Source organism: Manis pentadactyla, chromosome 7 (assembly GCF_030020395.1).
Source record: "Manis pentadactyla isolate mManPen7 chromosome 7, mManPen7.hap1, whole genome shotgun sequence".
Classification (NCBI taxonomy): Eukaryota; Metazoa; Chordata; class Mammalia; order Pholidota; family Manidae; genus Manis; species Manis pentadactyla.
In genome coordinates, this window is record NC_080025.1 from 64780561 (window position 1) to 64798061 (window position 17501).

Genomic DNA, 17501 nt, shown 5'->3' on the forward strand with positions numbered 1-17501 from the left:
AAGCTACTCTTGGTCTCTTCTGGTAACTACTGCTAGGCAAAACTGAACATAGTGTCCATATACAGAAATAATTAGGTATCAGTTTTCAGCTCCTTGTCAAATCAAAGAATCCAGTCAACACAAATGAGTTTAAATATTCCTTCCATGGTCCCACATGGAGAGAATATCAACCCCAGGAAAAGAATATGTTATAGTTTGAAATAGCATTAATTCTCATCAGTTCTCCCATTTATATTCTGTACCAATTCAAAAATAAATACAGGCATTAGACAAGTAAAATATCGACTTAACTGGTGGTAGAGCTGGGTTGTAGGACTGAATTTGGAGCTGGATGGACTTTCTGCTCTTTCCCTCCTGAACTGACCGAAACCACATGTTCACAGGGGGAGGAGCTGGACAATGGTGACATCCCACAGTAAGGGAAGCTCTGTCTTGTTGAGATTACATCATGGAAGCACCGAGGTGAAGAACAAGGTGGTTTGTGAGCAAGTCAGTTCTAAAAGAGAATCCCAGGCAGCCTTGATATGTCACCCAGAGACTGTACCTAATTTTTCAGATTAAAGAAGTCATTTTCTCCTCCAATATGAAAGAACTAATGAGGGGTAGAAGAAGAGAAGACACTTACCCACCACTTAAACTTTCCCAGTTAATGAGCTAAAACGGTAAAGTGAAAAAGTGGAGGAGCCGTTTTGTTTTGCTATGTATTGTTTTGATTTCTGGTTTGCTTGTTGGTTAGTTTTCCCTCCAGAATGTACACATGGAACTTTCAGGTAGAGAACAAAAAGCTGAAGCAGAATCTGAAGCACTACATAGCTCCTACATTTTGCTAATTATGTAAAATATTTACTTATTCTTTCAGAGGTACCAAGGAATGAAGCATCAATACTTACCAGTCATGCATTAAGCAAATGAGTAAGACAAGACTAAGATCTATTAGAGTGAAAAGAGAAAATAATCACAGCTGAATTCAAAATTGCTTTTAGCGAGGAGCTCATGTTTTTTAACAAAACACACTGATAAACCATTTCGAATGAAAAATGACACTCTAACACCATAGTTTGGGATAAGAAAAAGATAAAGCTCTATACAACTTCACTTAGAAAATGAGTAAGAATTGAATGGAAGTGTCACAGAGGAGAGGAGAGAGAATGGGAGAAAGAGGAAAAAGCTACCACCTCACCTTGCAGTTTAAAGAAATTTACTTATCACCATTTCTACCATTTAGATTTTAAACTAAGAAATTGATACTGGCATGAGATATGAATCAACATATTAACTTTAATGGGTAAAACTGAATTGCAGAATGTGATTTGAATGTGGAGCCAAATGGGACTTTCTACTTCTTCCTTCCTGTGTTGAACTGAATCACAAAGGAGCCAGAAAATAAAGTATCACACTAGATACAAGCAGAGGAAATCCTAGAGTTCCCCATCTTTTACTGCTGCTCTAAGAAAGAATGATAGTAAGCCAGAAGCCTCAGGTCCTGACCTGGCTGCTAAGTATGTGGTGGTTCATAGTGAAACTAAGAACAGAGAAGCAGACGCAGTGGGTAACTGCTGAGGACAGAACACACCTTTCGCCAAATACACAATAGTCTTGGGGTGGTGGCGGTTGTTAACACCTGGAATCTACTTAGTAATGGAGGACCCGAAGCAAAAATGGGCATGTCAGTCAGTCTTGATACCATGAGACAACAACTGGCCACCAGGAGTCTGTTGGCCCTTTACATCACAAAGCCTCTATAAGGAGAGAAGAGTATGATTTTCAAAGATACCAAGGCTGAATTCTTCACCATTAAGAAGAAAGATCCAACTGAGACACATACATAAATGCCCTAGAGCTAGAGGAGAGGTTAAGTAATTGAACTTCTTGGTCCAAGCATAGCTAGAATTGGTAGGTATTTGTCCAGTTCTAAGGCAAAAGGAGGAATGTGGGGTTCAATGTAATTGCCTCACTACCATGTTTATAGCTGTCTCAAGCAGCCAATCTGCAGTGTCTACACTGTTACCAGTAGAGAAAACTAAAAGCATAATGTTGGTCACTGTCATTTTGAATGACTTGCAACTTTGGGGCACCAGTAGAGTAAAGTCCAGGCATGGTAACATTCTTCTAGGAGGTACAGATACCACAGCAATAGTGAAGTGTCCTCCCCATGTGTTTTGGAACTCAGGACAGTAGATGGAAGAACATGACATACAGTGAAGAAACTTGGAAGGGGGGATATTGGGTCATCCTACGGAGGACAAACTAGCAAAGTTTGAGTAATAGTGTCACTGTGACATCAATTTGTATCCACAGTCTCGTTTGGCTTTGTTATCAGGTTACATTTGACTTTCTTTATTCATTTTCTTCCCTTTTATCTTCCTTTTGATATTCTTCCCCTGTCTTTAATGGATATAGAATTGTTTGATATTTTATTCTTCATTCAACTTATTTTGGTAGAGATGATGACAGGGTTCCAGGAAGTCTAAGACTGATGGGAAACAGGGGATAGAAGTGGTAGTCTTAGTGGCAGCTGTTCATTCATTCCTGAGTAGTGTATCAATGCAGTGTATGCAAACAAAAATAAGTGTTTTTAACAATGAGCTCCCTAAGGGGTGCTCATGATTCAGTTTCTCTTACATGGGGCATTACATGTTTCTATACATAATTAGGTAGGACCTGCTCAGTCTTTGTGTGTGTGTGTGTATATGTGCATGTACTAGGTTCTGATATTAACCTACAAGTATTCCTTACTCAGGTGATTACTCCTAACTAGCATGGATAAGAAAACTGTTCTGATTAATCCTGCCACAGTTGAGAAGACCACCCTCATTCACTCCTAAAAAGCCTAAGAAAGGAAGGAAGACAATCCTGTTTTCTGCATTCTGTTCTGGTATTAACTATCATTATACAATCCAGTTGTGCCATCCTCTGTCATTGTTTTTGAACAATAAACTCATTTTGAATGGTTTCCTAAATTTTACAGTTAAATTTGAGAAGACATTATCTTATTTAAAATAGAAATGTACTTTCACCCCCAAGTATAATATAAAAACATATTAAATTTCCATTAAAATATTCAAATGACAAGCACATCCATAACTCTTGGGAGAACTAAGACAAGTATGTCAGTAATCCCTCTGTGTAGTCGTTATTTTGATTATGCCACATTGGTTTATTTAGAAATAAAGTTCATCTCTTTACAACAAGATGACTTGTCATTACAAGAGCAATGACATACTGAAGATGACTTATAACATCAAGGACTACGAAGCAAAATTAACCCACCTCTTCTGAATTTACTTAAAGAAACCAAAGAAGTGTTTTCACAGTTGTCAGAAGTCCTAGTTGACAATGAATCCAGCTGAATAAAGCATAAGAAAAAGTGGCTGGTAATATGAGTTGACATCAGAAGTTTTATGGACTTCCAAACTTGATTAGATATCTTGACAAAATAAAGTGTAGAAAATAAAGTGGATAGAATGTTACACTATTACTTCGTTTGGGAGCAAATGAAGTATATTTAGTTTACATTAAAGTTTTAAGCGCAAAATTTACACTTAAAGAAAAATTATCTTGCCTTAAAGGACTAAGCTAAACAAAAAGTTTGAATATGATGAAAATTTTCTCTCTGATCAAGATATCTGTTGTAGGAACAGGCAAGTTCATTGGTAATTAAGCTATGACATAAAAAAAATTGTATTTACATAATAATGTAAAGTGAAATATAAGCTTGGGATCATCAATTAAAGAAAAAACAGAAAGCAAGAAGATATTCAAACAGAATTTTGTAATATCTTGGCTTTGTATTTAAATATTCTGGTTGAACTGGCAAAGCTTTTTATATAGTGAGTAGAACTCACTATAGTATATATTTGTATATATATATGTAGTATATAGTATATATTTTCCCAAGTTATTTTGGATAAAATATGTCTTGGTCAATGGACTTTTATATTATATTCATATGATTAACAAAGTTACCTATATAAATTTTAAGAGGAAGAGATTCACTGTTTCTTAACTATGGCATATAAATGATGAATATAGATGAATACACACATATAAACTCACCTAAGCAGATAGTGTTTCTGTTTGTTCTGTGTTTTAAATTTACACCTGCCAACTTCTGATGCTCAACTTCCCATGTAAGTATCACTCAGGGAAGGATGCTGTGATAGTTTGGACTTCATTTGATTCATATCACAGTGCTTTCTTACATAAATTAGTAAATTCTCATACTTGTGTCAGTTCTTTGAAGACCTCGTTATTCTTGAGCACTGAAAGCTATTTTAAGTCCCAGGGCCAGATCATAAAATCAGTGTTTTACTTGGTGAGGCCCAGTCAAACTTCAGTTGGCTTTACTGTGGACACCAGTAGTGGCATTCATTTCCTTATTTGCTACACACTTCTTAATTTATGTGTATTATTTATGGTGACTTACAGGCTTTTTGAACCTTAAACTATAACAGGGTTGTCATTTTGAAATACTAAACTGATGATTCCAATACTTTTTCTCCCTTCAAAGATAACATTAGTTGAAAGAAAGGACACTTTAAAATACAACCTATATGTATCATTTCCTTCATTTATTTTTTAACTAATATAGAGAGAATATCTGCTGTGTTGTAGAAATACTGCTCAATGTTAGGAATATAACAGTGACCAAGTGAGAAAAAGAGACTAATGCCTTAAGAGTTTATGGTCTCATGGTAAACAGAGATTATTAAATACACATATTGTGTGATGCTGTGTGATGTTTAGTTTGGTAGATTAGTGCAATTTTAGTAGAGAAAGTGATGTATCAAACTAAAGATGAAGAGGATAAGTAGAATTTCACTAGGAAAATGCACAAGTGGGGTGATGGAGTAACCTTTATTTATTTTGACAATAGATACTTATGACATGTGTCAGACTTAACCTCTGAGGACACAGCAATGGGCCAAAGATACTAGATCCCTGTTCTCATTGATTTATAAGCTGTTTGGGGTGACAAATAAAATCAACTTAAAAATCTATATATCCTCTTACACTGTTGGTAGGAATGTAAATTAGTTCAACCATTGTGGAAAGCAATATGGAGGTTTCTCAAAAACCTACAAATAGAAATATCATTCGACTTGGGAATTCCACTCCCAGGAATTTACCCAAAGAAAACAAGATCCTTGATTCAGAAAAGCATATGCACCCCTATGTTTATCGCAGCACTGTTTACGATAGCCAAGAAATGGAAGCACCATGGGTGTCCATTAGTAGATGAAAGGATAAAGATGTGGTACATATACACAATGGAAAACTATTCAGCCATAAGAAGTAAACAAATCCTACCATTTACAATAACATGGATGGAGCTGGAGGTATTATGCTCAGTGAAATAAGCCAGGAGGAGAAAGACAAGTACCAAATGATTTTCCTCATTTGTAAGAATAATAATGAATAATGAAGCAAAACTGAAGGAACAAAATGGCAGCAGAGTCACAGACTCCAAGAAGGGACTAGCAGTTACCAAAGGGAAGGGGTTGGGAAGGGTGGGTGGGAAGGGAGGGAGAAGGGGATTAAAGGACATTATGATCAGCAAACATAACATAGGGGGTCATGGGAAGACAGTATAGCACAGAGAAGGCAAGAAGTGATTCTATAGCATCTTACTATGCTGATGGACAGTGATGTGTGGGGGGGACTTGATAATATGGGTGAATGTTGTAACCACAATGTTGCTCATGTGAAACCTTCATAAGATTGCATATCAATGATACCTTAATAAAAATAAATATAAAAAAAAATAAAAAATAAAAACCTATAAATAAATTTAGATGGCAATAGTGCTATGAAGAACTAAAACCGGGTTGTAGTGCACATTACATTTGCCTCCCCATCATCTGTTTGCTCTGAATTTTGGGAGGTTTTCTCTTTCCCCATGTAGCTCATATACTTCTGGTGGGAATGAACATAGTTGTTCCAAAAGTAGTCCAATTTCTTTGCAAACAATTCATTGAGCAACCCAACCTAATTAAAGTAGTTTTTGCATTCATCTTAGCTTAGATGTTAGTTCAGGAATGGCAATGGAGCACAATTGTAGCCAATGGAACATGAGGAGAAGACTGTGATAAAATTCTAGTAAAAAAGTTGCCTTACTTTTTAAGAGAAAGAGACAAAATGTCCTCTTTCTGCCTATTGTGTGATTCCTCTTCCAGCTGCTGCCATCTGCTCTATGTGGTCGAGACAACAGAGCACTAAGGCTTCTGTTGAAGCATGCTGATTACTCCTGCCTCTGGATATTTGTTACATAAGCAATGATCACACTTGAATGAATCAATCCAACTCCTAATTGCTGTTACTCATCTGAAACACTGTAAATGAAACCACAAAATTGTTTGATGTATTAGAAAAGCAGTTGAAGGGAGAACTGGGGAGAGTGCAGGTTTTGCTTCAGACTGGCTGGTGGTCAAGGACTATCTTTCTGAGGAGGCAATATTTAAGCTGAGAGAAGTCAACCATGCTAAGTGTTGAGAGGAGACCCTTCTGGGAAGCATAAAGAACAAATCAATAGTCACTAGGTTCAACCAAGAATAAGGAGGTGTGACACTAGAGATAAGTGATGTTTTGTTGATAGGAGTTTTGTAAGCCATGAAGAGAGGTTTAGGAATCATTTTAAGAACCATCAAGCATTTGAAGTTTGGGGATGACAAATAATTGCCTTTTTTCTTTTATGTAATATTAAATATGATATTTTCAACTACCATTAAAATGTATTAGTGTTTACAGCAACATTTCATTAAACTGTGTTGATAAAATTAAAATGGAATTAACATCATTGTCATGGCACGTGAACTTGTCTTCAAGTTTTTGATGACAGGAATTTCTTATGTAACACAATGACATTCAGTTATAAAATCAGTTTACAAGAAGTACAGATCCAAGACAGTATAATTTTAAGGAAAAATAATGAAGTCTGGGAAATTTTTCTTTTTAATTATTATAGAAATCAAAATAATGCTGCAGGATATAACTGCCAAAGAATACTTTGTGTTAAAGTAATCCCTTTCAGGACAGCATTGTACTAAGAATAGAGATAACTGAGATAATTAAGGAGACATGGTTTGAAGAGGTTAGCGTTTTTAATTTGTTTAGAGATAAATTTACTGGAAAAAATTAAAATGGCATTTCTAAATACTTTAAATAAGTTATATATCCAAAATATTTTCCTTAAATCATACAGTATTCACTATGGAAACCTATTGATTAATTTCTACAAATATTTACTGATTTTTCTACAAATATTTACTGCAATGTGCTATGCTAGGGACTTTGAAGAGAAGTACAAAAAATAAGTAAGATGCTCTTCATATCATAAAGTATCACACCATCTCAAAGAGGAGAGAAAAGATATATATATAGATAGATATATATATAATGGAAAATCATATGAAATAGAATGAAACACAATTTTGAAAGGGGTATAAAAAGTAATTAGAGAAAGATAATTTTTATTAGAGAATCAGAAAAGGCATCATGGACAGGCATTTCCTCAGTCTTCACACAAAAGCAAGGTTCTTATAGGTGGGGCATTGTTTGGAGTAATTTGAAATTAATGGATTTTTCTATTAAGGGTAGTGTCCTGACTATAGGATTACTCATTTCTCGTTTGGCAACTGTTAAGCTAAGGAAACAATGCATATTTAGACACCACAGGGAGTTACAATTTTCCATATATACCTTGACAGAAAGTATACATGGAGGTTAACTATCAGAGATGTACTTCCTGATGTCAAGAAGTTAGCAATAAGAACAAACCTCAGAGAGGAAAAAGAGGAGAATTCTGCTCATTTCTATTGCAGGTTGTTGTTTTTGTTTTCTGAGAGTAACTAGTAAAAGGACAGAAGACGATAGAGACCATGGGGTAGCCAGAGAATCAGTGAAGTGTATTACAAAAGAATTCCAATTTCAACTCTGGCAGTCAGATCTTGCTCAAATCAAATCCCTTTGCCACTCTTAGAAAGGAAATGCACAGGTTTTGTTCCAAGACATGAGAAAATGTATGAAAGTATCTTTTAAAAAAAATCTTGTTCTTATTAATCTACAGCTACATGAAGAACATTATGTTTACTAGGCTCCCACTTCACCATGTCCCCCCCACAACCCATTACAGTCACTGTCCATCAGTGTAGTAAGATGCTGTAGAATCACCTCTTGTCTTCACTGTGTAGCACAGCCCTCTCCATGCCCCTCCTACATTATACATGCTAATCGTAAGGCCACCTTTCTTTTTCCCAGCCCTTATCCATCCCTTCCCACCAATCCTCCCTAGTCCCTTTCCCTTTGGTAACTGTTGGTCCATTCTTGGTTTCTGTGAGTCTGCCGCTGTTTTGTTCCTTCAGTTTTTCTTTATTCTTATACTCCACATATGAGTGAAATCATTTGATAGTTGTTTATCTCTGCCTGGCTTATTACACTGAGTATAATACCATCTAGCTCCATCCATGTTGTTGCAAATGGAAGGGTTTGTTTTCTACTTATGGCTGAGTAATATTCCATTGTGTATATGTAACATATATTCTTTATTCATTCATCTACTGATGGACATTTAAGTTACTTCCATTTCTTAGCTATTATAAATAGTGCAGAGATAAACATAGGGGTGCATCTGTCTTTTTCAAACCGGGCTGCTGCATTTTTAGGGTAAATGCCTAGAAGTGGAATACCTGGGTCAAATGGTATGTCTATTTTGAGTTTTTTGAGGAACCTCGATACTGCTTTCCACAATGGTTGAACTAATTTACATTCCACCAGCAGTGTAGGAGGGTTCCCCTTTCTCCACAGCCTCGCCAACATTTGTTGTTGTTTGTCTTTTGGATGGCAGCCATCCTTACTGGTGTGAGGTGATACCTCATTGTAGTTTTAATTTGCATTTCTCTGATAATTAGCGATGTGGAGCATCTTTTCATGTGTCTGTTGGCCATCTGTATTTCTTTTTTGGAGAACTGTTCATTTCCTCTGCCCATTTTTTAATTGGGTTATTTGCTTTTTGTTTGTTGAGGTGTGTGAGCTCTTTATATATTTTGGACGTCAAGCCTTTATCGGACATGTCATTTACAAATATATTCTCCCATATTCGGTTTCCTTTTTGTTCTATTGATGGCGTCTTTTGCTGTACAGAAGCTTTTCAGCTTAATATAGTCCCACTTGTTCATTTTTGCTGTTGTTTTCCTTGCCCGGGGAGATATGTTCAAGAAGAGGTCACTCATGTTTATGTCTAAAAGGTTTTGCCTAGGTTTTTTTCCACAAGTTTAATGGTTTCATGACTTACATTCAGGTCTTTGATCCATTTTGAATTTACTTCTGCATATGGGGTTAGACAATGGTCCAGTTTCATTCTCCTACAGGTAGCTGTCCAGTTTTGCCAGCACCATCTGTTGAAGAGACTGTCATTTCGCCATTGTATGTCCATGGCTCCTTTATCAAATATTAATTGACCATATATGTTTGGGTTAATGTCTGGAGTCTCTAGTCTGTTCCATTGGTCTGTGGCTCTGTTCTTGTGCCAGTACCAAATTGTCTTGATTACTATGGCTTTACAGTAGAGCTTGAAGTTGGGGAGTGAGATCCCCCCTACTTTATTCTTCTTTCTCAGGATTGCTTTGGCTATTCGGGGTCTTTGGTGTTTCCATATGAATTTTTGAATTATTTGTTCCAGTTCACTGAAGAATGTTGCTGGTAATTTGATAGGGATTGCATCAAATCTGTATATTGCTTTGGGCAAGATGGCCATTTTGACGATATTAATTCTTCCTAGCCACGAGCACGGGTTGAGTTTCCATCTGTTGTGTCCCCTTTAATTACTCTTAAGAGTGACTTGTAGTTTTCAGAGTATAGGTCATTCACTTCTTTGGTTATATTTATTCCTAGGTATTTTATTCTTTTCGATGCAATTGTGGATGGAATTGTTTCCCTGATTTCTCTTTCTATTGGTTCATTGTTAGTGTATAGGAAAGCTACAGATTTATGTGTGTTAATTTTGTATCCTGCAACTTTGCTGTATTCCGATATCAGTTCTAGTAGTTTGGGAGTGGAGTCTTTAGGGTTTTTTATGTACAATATCATGTCATCTGCAAATAGTGACAGTTTAACTTCTTCTTTACCAATCTGGATTCCTTGTATTTCTTTGTTTTGTCTGATTGCCGTGGCTAGGACCTCCAGTACTATGTTAAATATCAGTGGGGAGAGTGGGCATCCCTGTCTAGTTCCCGATCTCAGAGGAAAAGCTTTCAACTTCTCGCTGTTCAGTATGATGTTAGCTGTGGGTTTATGATATATGGCCTTTATTATGTTGAGGTACTTGCCCTCTATTCCCATTTTACTGAGAGTTTTTATCATGAATGGATGTTGAATTTTGTCAAATGCTTTTTTAGCATCAATGGAGATGATCATGTGGTTTTTGTCTTTCTTTTTGTTGATGTGGTGGATGATGTTGATGGATTTTCGAATGTTGTACCATTGTTGCATCCCTCAGATGAATCCCACTTGGTCATGGTGTATGATCCTTTTGATACACTTTTGAATTTGGTTTGCTAATATTTTGTTGAGTATTTTTGCATCTACATTCATCAGGGATATTGGTCTGTAATTTTCTTTTTTGGTGGGGTCTTTGCCTGGTTTTTGTATTAGGGTGATATTGGCTTCATAGAATGAGTTTGGGAGTATTCCCTCCTCTTCTATTTTTTGGAAAACTTTAAGGAGAATGGGTATTATGTCTTTTCTGTGTGTCTAATAAAATTCTGAGGTAAATCCGTCCGGCCTAGGTGTTTTGTTCTTGCGTAGTTTTTTGATTACCATTTCAATTTCTTTGCTCGTAATTGGTTTGTTTAACTTTTGTGTTTCTTCCTTCGTCAGTCTTGGAAGGTTGTATTTTCCTAGGAAGTTGTCCATTTCTTCTAGGTTTTCCAGCTTGTTGGCTTGTAGGTTTTCACAGTAGTCTTTAATAATTCTTTATATTTCTGTGGAGTCTGTAGTGATTTTTCTATTCTCACTTCTGATTCTGTTGATTTGTGTTGATTCTCTTTTTCTCTTAAGAAGTTTGGCTAGAGGCTTATATATTTTGTTTGTTTTCTCAAAGAATCAGCTCTTGGTTTCATTGATTTTTACTATTGTTTTATTCTTCTCAATTTTGTTTATTTCTTCTCTGATCTTTATTATGTCCCTCCTTCTGCTGACTTTAGCCTCATTTGTTCTTCTTTTTCCAATTTTGATTATTGTGATATTAGACTATTCATTTGGGATTGTTCTTCATTCTTCAAGTGTGCCTGGATCGCTATATACTTTCCTCTTAAGACTGCTTTTGCTGCATTCCACAGAAGTTGGGGCTTTGTGTTGTTGTTGTCATCTGTTTTCTATATATTCCTTGATCTCTATATCAATTTGTTCATTGACCCATTGATTATTTAGGAGCTTGTTGTTAAGCCTCCATGTGTTTGTGAGCCTTTTTGTTTTCTTTGTAGAATTTATTTCTAGTTTTATATCTTTGTGGTCTGAAAAATTGGTTGGTAGAATTTCAATATTTTGGATTTTGCTGAGGCTCTTTTTGGGGGCTAGTATGTGGTGTATTCTGGAGAATGTTCGATGTGCACTTGAGAAGAATGTATATCCTGTTGCTTCTGGATGTAGAGTTCTATAGATGTCTGTTAGGTCCATCTGGTCTACTGTGTTGTTCAGTGCTTCCGTGTCCTTACTTATTTTCTGCCCAGTGGATCTATACTTTGGGTGAGTGGTGCGTTGAAGTCTCCTAGAATGAATGCATTGCAGTCTATTTCCCCCTTTAGTTCTGTTAGTATTTGTTTCACATATGCTGGTGCTCCTGTGTTGGGTGCATATATATTTAGAATGGTTATATCCTCTTGTTGGACTGAGCCCTTTATCATTATGTAATGTCCTTCTTTATCTCTTGTTACTTTCTTAGTTTTGAAGTCTATTTTGTCTGATATTAGTACTGCAACCCCTGCTTTCTTCTTGCTGTTGTTTGCCTGAAATATGTTTTTCCAACCCTTGACTTTTAGTCTGTACATGTCTTTGGGTTTGAGGTGAGTTTCTTGTAAGCAGCATATAGATGGGTCTGGCTTTTTTATCCATTCTATTACTCTGTGTCTTTTGATTGGTGCATTCAGTCCATTTACATTTAGGGTGACTATTGAAAGATATGTACTTATTGCCATTGCAGGCTTTAAATTCGTGGTTACCAGAGGTTCAAGTTAGCCTCTTTAGTATCTTACTACCTAACTTAGCTTGCTTAAAGAGCTGTTATATAAACTGTCTGGAGGTTCTTTTCTTCTTTTCCATCTTATTCCTCCTCCTCCATTCTTCATATGTTGGGTGTTTTGTTCTGTGCTCTTTCTAGGAGTGCTCCCATCTAGAGCAGTCCCTGCAAGATGTCCTGTCCTGTAGAGGTGGTTTGTGGGAAGCAAATTCCCTCAGCTTTTGCTTGTTTGGGAATTGTTTAATCCTGCCATCATATTTAAATGATAGTCATGCTGGATACAGTATCCTTGGTTCAAGGCCCTTCTGTTTCATTGCATTAAATATATCATGCCATTCTCTTCTGGCCTGTAGGGTTTCTGTTGAGAAGTCTGATGTTAGCCTGATGGGTTTTCCTTTATAGGTGACCTTTTTCTGTCTAGCTGCCTTTAAAACTCTTTCCTTGTCCTTGATCTTTGCCATTTTTATTATTGTGTGTCTTGGTGTTATCCTCCTTGGATCCTTTCTGTTCGGGGTTCTGTTTATTTCCGGGGTGTGTTCGGTTATTTCCTCCCCCAGTTTGGGGGAGTTTTCAGCAATTATTTCTTCCAAGATACTTTCTATTCCTTTTCCTCTCTTTTCTTCTTCTGGTACCCCTATAATACGGATATTGTTCCTTTTGGATTGGTTGCACAGTTCTCTTAATATTGTTTCATTCCTTGAGATCCTTTTATATCTCTTTATGTCAGCTTCTATGTGTTCCTATTCTCTGGCTGCAATTCCATCAATGGCCTCTTGCATCTTATTCTTTCTGCTTATAAACCCTTCCATAGTTTGTTTCATTTCTGCAATCTTCTTTCTGGCATCTGTGATCTCCCTCCAGACTTCATCCCATTTCTGTTGCGTATTTCTCTGCATCTCTGTCAGCATGTTTATGATTTTTTATTTTGAATTCTTTGTCAGGAAGACTGGCTAGGTCTGTCTCCTTCTCTGGTGTCTCTGTGATCTTGGTTTACCTGTAGTTTTGTTTTTTCGTGGTGATAGGAATAGTTTGCAGAGCTGGGACGAGTGACGGCTGGAAGAACTTCCCTTCTTTTTGGTTTGTGGCCCTCCTCTCCTGGGAGAACAGCGACCTCTAGTGGCTTGTGGTGGGCAGCTGCACGCAGACAGGGTTTCTGCTTCCTGCCCGGCTGCTGTGGAGTTTATCTCCGCTGTCGGTGTGGGCGTGGCCTGGCTCGGGCGGCTGCTCCAAAGTGGTGGAGTCGCGTTGGAGGGGGAGTGGCAGGGAGGCTATTTATCTCCGTAAGTGTCCTCCCTGCTCCCTGCAGTCCAGGGGTTAGGGCGCCCAGAGATCCCCGGATTCCCTACCTCTGGATTAAGTGTCCCGCCCTGCCCCTTTAAGACTTCCAAAAAGCACCCGCCAAAACAAAACAACAACAACAAAAAATAAATTAAAAAAAAAAATTTTAAAAATAAATAAATAAATTAAAAAAGGCCGCTCGTTTTTCTTTATTCTCCGGTGCCAGCCTCCGATACCCTCTCGCCAGTCCTGCTGCCCTGTTTACCTAGTATTGGGTTCCCTGTCCCTTTAAGACTTCCAAAAAGCACTCACCTCAACAAAACAACAACAACAAAAAGAAAAAAAAAGAAAATATAATGGCCGCTCGCTTTTCTTATGTCCTCCTTTGCCAGGACTCCGGTACCCGCTCACCATTCTTGCTGCCCTGTTTCCCTAGTATCCAGTGCCCCACGCATGCACTATGTCTGTGCTCTTGTCTGGATGGCTGGGGCTGGGTGTTTAGCAGTCCTGGGCTCCCTCTCCCTCCGGCTCTGCCTCCTCTGCTCCCGCCGGGAGCTGTGGGGAGGGGCGCTTGGGTCCTGCCAGGCAGGAGCTTGTATCTTACCCCCTTCGTGAGGCGCTGGATTCTCGCAGGAGTGGATGTGGTCTGGATGTTGTCCTGTGTCCTCTGGTCTTTATTCTAGGAAGGGTTGTCTTTGTTATATTTTCATAGATATATGTGGTTTTGGAGGAGATTTCCGCTGCTCTACTCACGCCGCAATCTTGGCTCCCTCTGCCCATTTCTTAATTCGATTATTTGCTTTTTGTTTGTTGAGGTACATGAGCTCTTTATATATTTTGGATGTCAACCCTTTATCAGATCTGACATTTATGAATATATTCTTCCATACTGTAGGCTACCTTTTTGGTCTATTGATGGTGTCCTTTGCTGTTCTTTTCAGCTTGATATAGTCCCACTTGTTCGTTTTTGCTTTTGTTTTCCTTGCCCAGGTAAATATGTTCATGAAGAAGTCACTAATGTTTATGTCCAAGAGATTTTTGCCTATGTTTTTTTCTAAGAGTTTTATGGTTTCATGACTTACATTCAAGTCTTTGATCCATTTCGAATTTACTTTTGTGTATGGGGTTAGACAATGGTCCAGTTTCATTCTCTTACATGTAGCTGTCCAGTTTTGCCAGCACCATCCGTTGAAGAGACTGTCATTTCCCCATTGTATGTCCATGGCTCCTTTATCGTATATTAATTGACCATATATGTTTGGTTTAATGTCTGGAGTCTCTACTCTGTTCCACTGGTGTGTGGCTCTGTTTTTGCACTAGTACCAAATTGTCTTGATTACTGTGGCTTTGTAGTAGAGCTTGAAGTCAGGGAGCATAATTCCCCCACTTTATTCTTCCTTCAAAGGATTGTTTTGGCTATTCGAGGTCTTTGGTGTTTCCATATGAATTTTTGAATTATTTGTTCCAGTTCACTGAAGAATGTTGTTGGTAATTTGATAGGGATTGCATCAAATCTGTGTATTGCTTTGGGTAGGCCGGCCATTTTGATGATATTAATTCTTCCTAGTTAAGAGCATGGGATGTGTTTCCATTTGCTAGTGCCCTCTTCAATTTCTCTTAAGAGTATCTTATAGTTTTCAGGGTATAGGTCTTTCACTTCCTTGGTTAGTTTTATTCCTAGGTATTTTATTATTTTTGATGCAATTGTGAATGGAATTGTTTTCCTGATTTATCTTTCTATTAGTTCATTGCTAGTGTATAGGAAAGACACAGATTTCTGTGTGTTAATTTTGTATCCTGCAACTTTGCTGTATTCCCATATCAGTTCTAGTAGTTTGGGAGTGGAGTCTTTAGGGTTTTTTATGTACAATATCATGTCATCTGCAAATAGTGACAGTTTAACTTCTTCTTTAACAATTTGGATTGGTTCTATTTCTTTGTTTTGTCTAATTGTCATGGCCAGGATCTCCAATATTATGTTGAATAACAGTGGGGAGAGTGGGCATTCATGTCTTGTTCCCGATCTCAGAGGAAAAGCTTTCAGCTTCTTGCTCTTCAGTATGATGTTGGCTGTGGGCTTTTCATATATGGCCTTTATTATCTTGAAATACTTGCCCTGTATACCCATTTTGCTGAGAGTTTTTATCATGAATGGATGTTGAATTTTGTCGAATGCTTTTTCAGCATCTATGGAGATTTTCATGTGGGTTTTGTCTTTCTTTTTGTTTATGTGGTGAAAGATGTTGATTCATTTTCAAATGTTGTACCTTCCTTGCATCCCTGGCATGAATCCCACTTGGTCATGGTGCATGATACTTTTGATATATTTTTGAATTCAGTTTGCAAATATTTTATTGAGTATTTTGGCATCTACATTCATCAGGGATATTGGTCTGTAATTTTCTTTTTGTTAGGGTCTTTGCCTGGTTTTTGTATTAGGGTAATGTTGGCCTCATAGAATGAGTTTGGCAGTATTCCCTCCTCTTCTATTTTTTGGAAAACTTTAAGGAGAATGGGTATTATGTCTTCCTTGTATGTCTGATAAAATTCCAAGGTAAATTCATCTGGCCCCAGGGTTTTGTTCGTGGGTAGTTTTTGATTACTGGTTCAATTTGCTTTGAAGTGGTTTGTTTAAATTTTGTATTTCTTCCTTGGTCAGTCTTAAAAGGCTGTATTTTTCTAAGAAGTTGTCCATTTCTTCTAGGTTTTCCAGCTTGTTAGCATATAGGTTTTCATAGTATACTCTTATAATTCTTTGTATTTCTATGGGGTCCGTCATGATTTTTCCTTTCTCGTTTCTGATTCTGTTGATGGGGATTGATTCTCTTTTTCTCTTAATAAGTCTGGCTAGAGGCTTATCTATTTTGTTCTTTTCCTCAAAAAACCAGCTCTTGGTTTCTTTGATTTTTTCTATTGTTTTATTCTTCTCAATTTTATTTATTTGTTATCTGATCTTTATGTCCCTCCTTCTGCTGATTTTAGACCTTATTTGTTCTTCTTTTTCCAATTTTGGTAATTGTGATGCTAATCTATTTATTTGGAATTGTTCTTCCTTCTTTAAATATGCCTGGATTGCTATATACTTTCCTCTTAAGATTCCTTTCACTGTGTCCCACAGAAGTTGGGGCTTTGCGTTGTTGTTGTCATTTGTTTCCATATATTGCTGGATCTCTATTTTAATTTGGTCATTGATCCGTTGATTATTTAGAAGCATGTTGTGAAGCTTCCATGTGTTTGTGAGCCTTTCTGCTTTCTTTGTACAATTTATTTCTTGTTTTATTCCTTTGTGGTCTGAAAAGTTGGTTGGTAGGATTTAAGGCTTTTTGAATTTACTGAGGCTCTTTTTGTGGCCTAGTATGTGGTCTATTTTGGAGAATGTTCCATGTGCACTTGAGAAGAATGTGTATCCTGTTGCTTTTGGATGTAGAGTTCTATAGATATCTATTACGTCCATCTGTTCTAGTGTGTTGTTCAGTGCCTCTGTGTCCTTACATATTTTCTGTCTGGTGGATCTATCCTTTGAAGTAAGTGGTGTGTTGAAGTCTCCTAAAACAAATGCACTGCATTTTATTTCCTCTAGTTCTGTTAGTATTTGTTTCACATATGCTGGTGCTCCTGTGTTGGGTGCATATATATTTATGATGGTTATATCCTCTAGGTGGACTGAGCCCTTTATCAATATGTAATGTCCTTCTTTATCTCTTGTTACTTTCCTTGTTTTGAAGTCTATTTTCTCTGATACTAGTATTGCAACACCTGCTTTTTTCTCCCTGTTGTTTGTATGGAATATCTTTTTCCATCCCTTGACTTTTAGTCTGTGCATGTCTTTGGTTTTGAGTTGGGTCTCTTGTAAGCAGCATATAGATGGGTCTTGCTTTTTTATCCATTCTATTACTCTGTGTCTTTTGATTGGTGCATTCAGTCCATTTACATTTAGGGTGATTATTGACAGATATGTACTTATCGCCATTGCAGGCTTTAGATTCATGGTTAC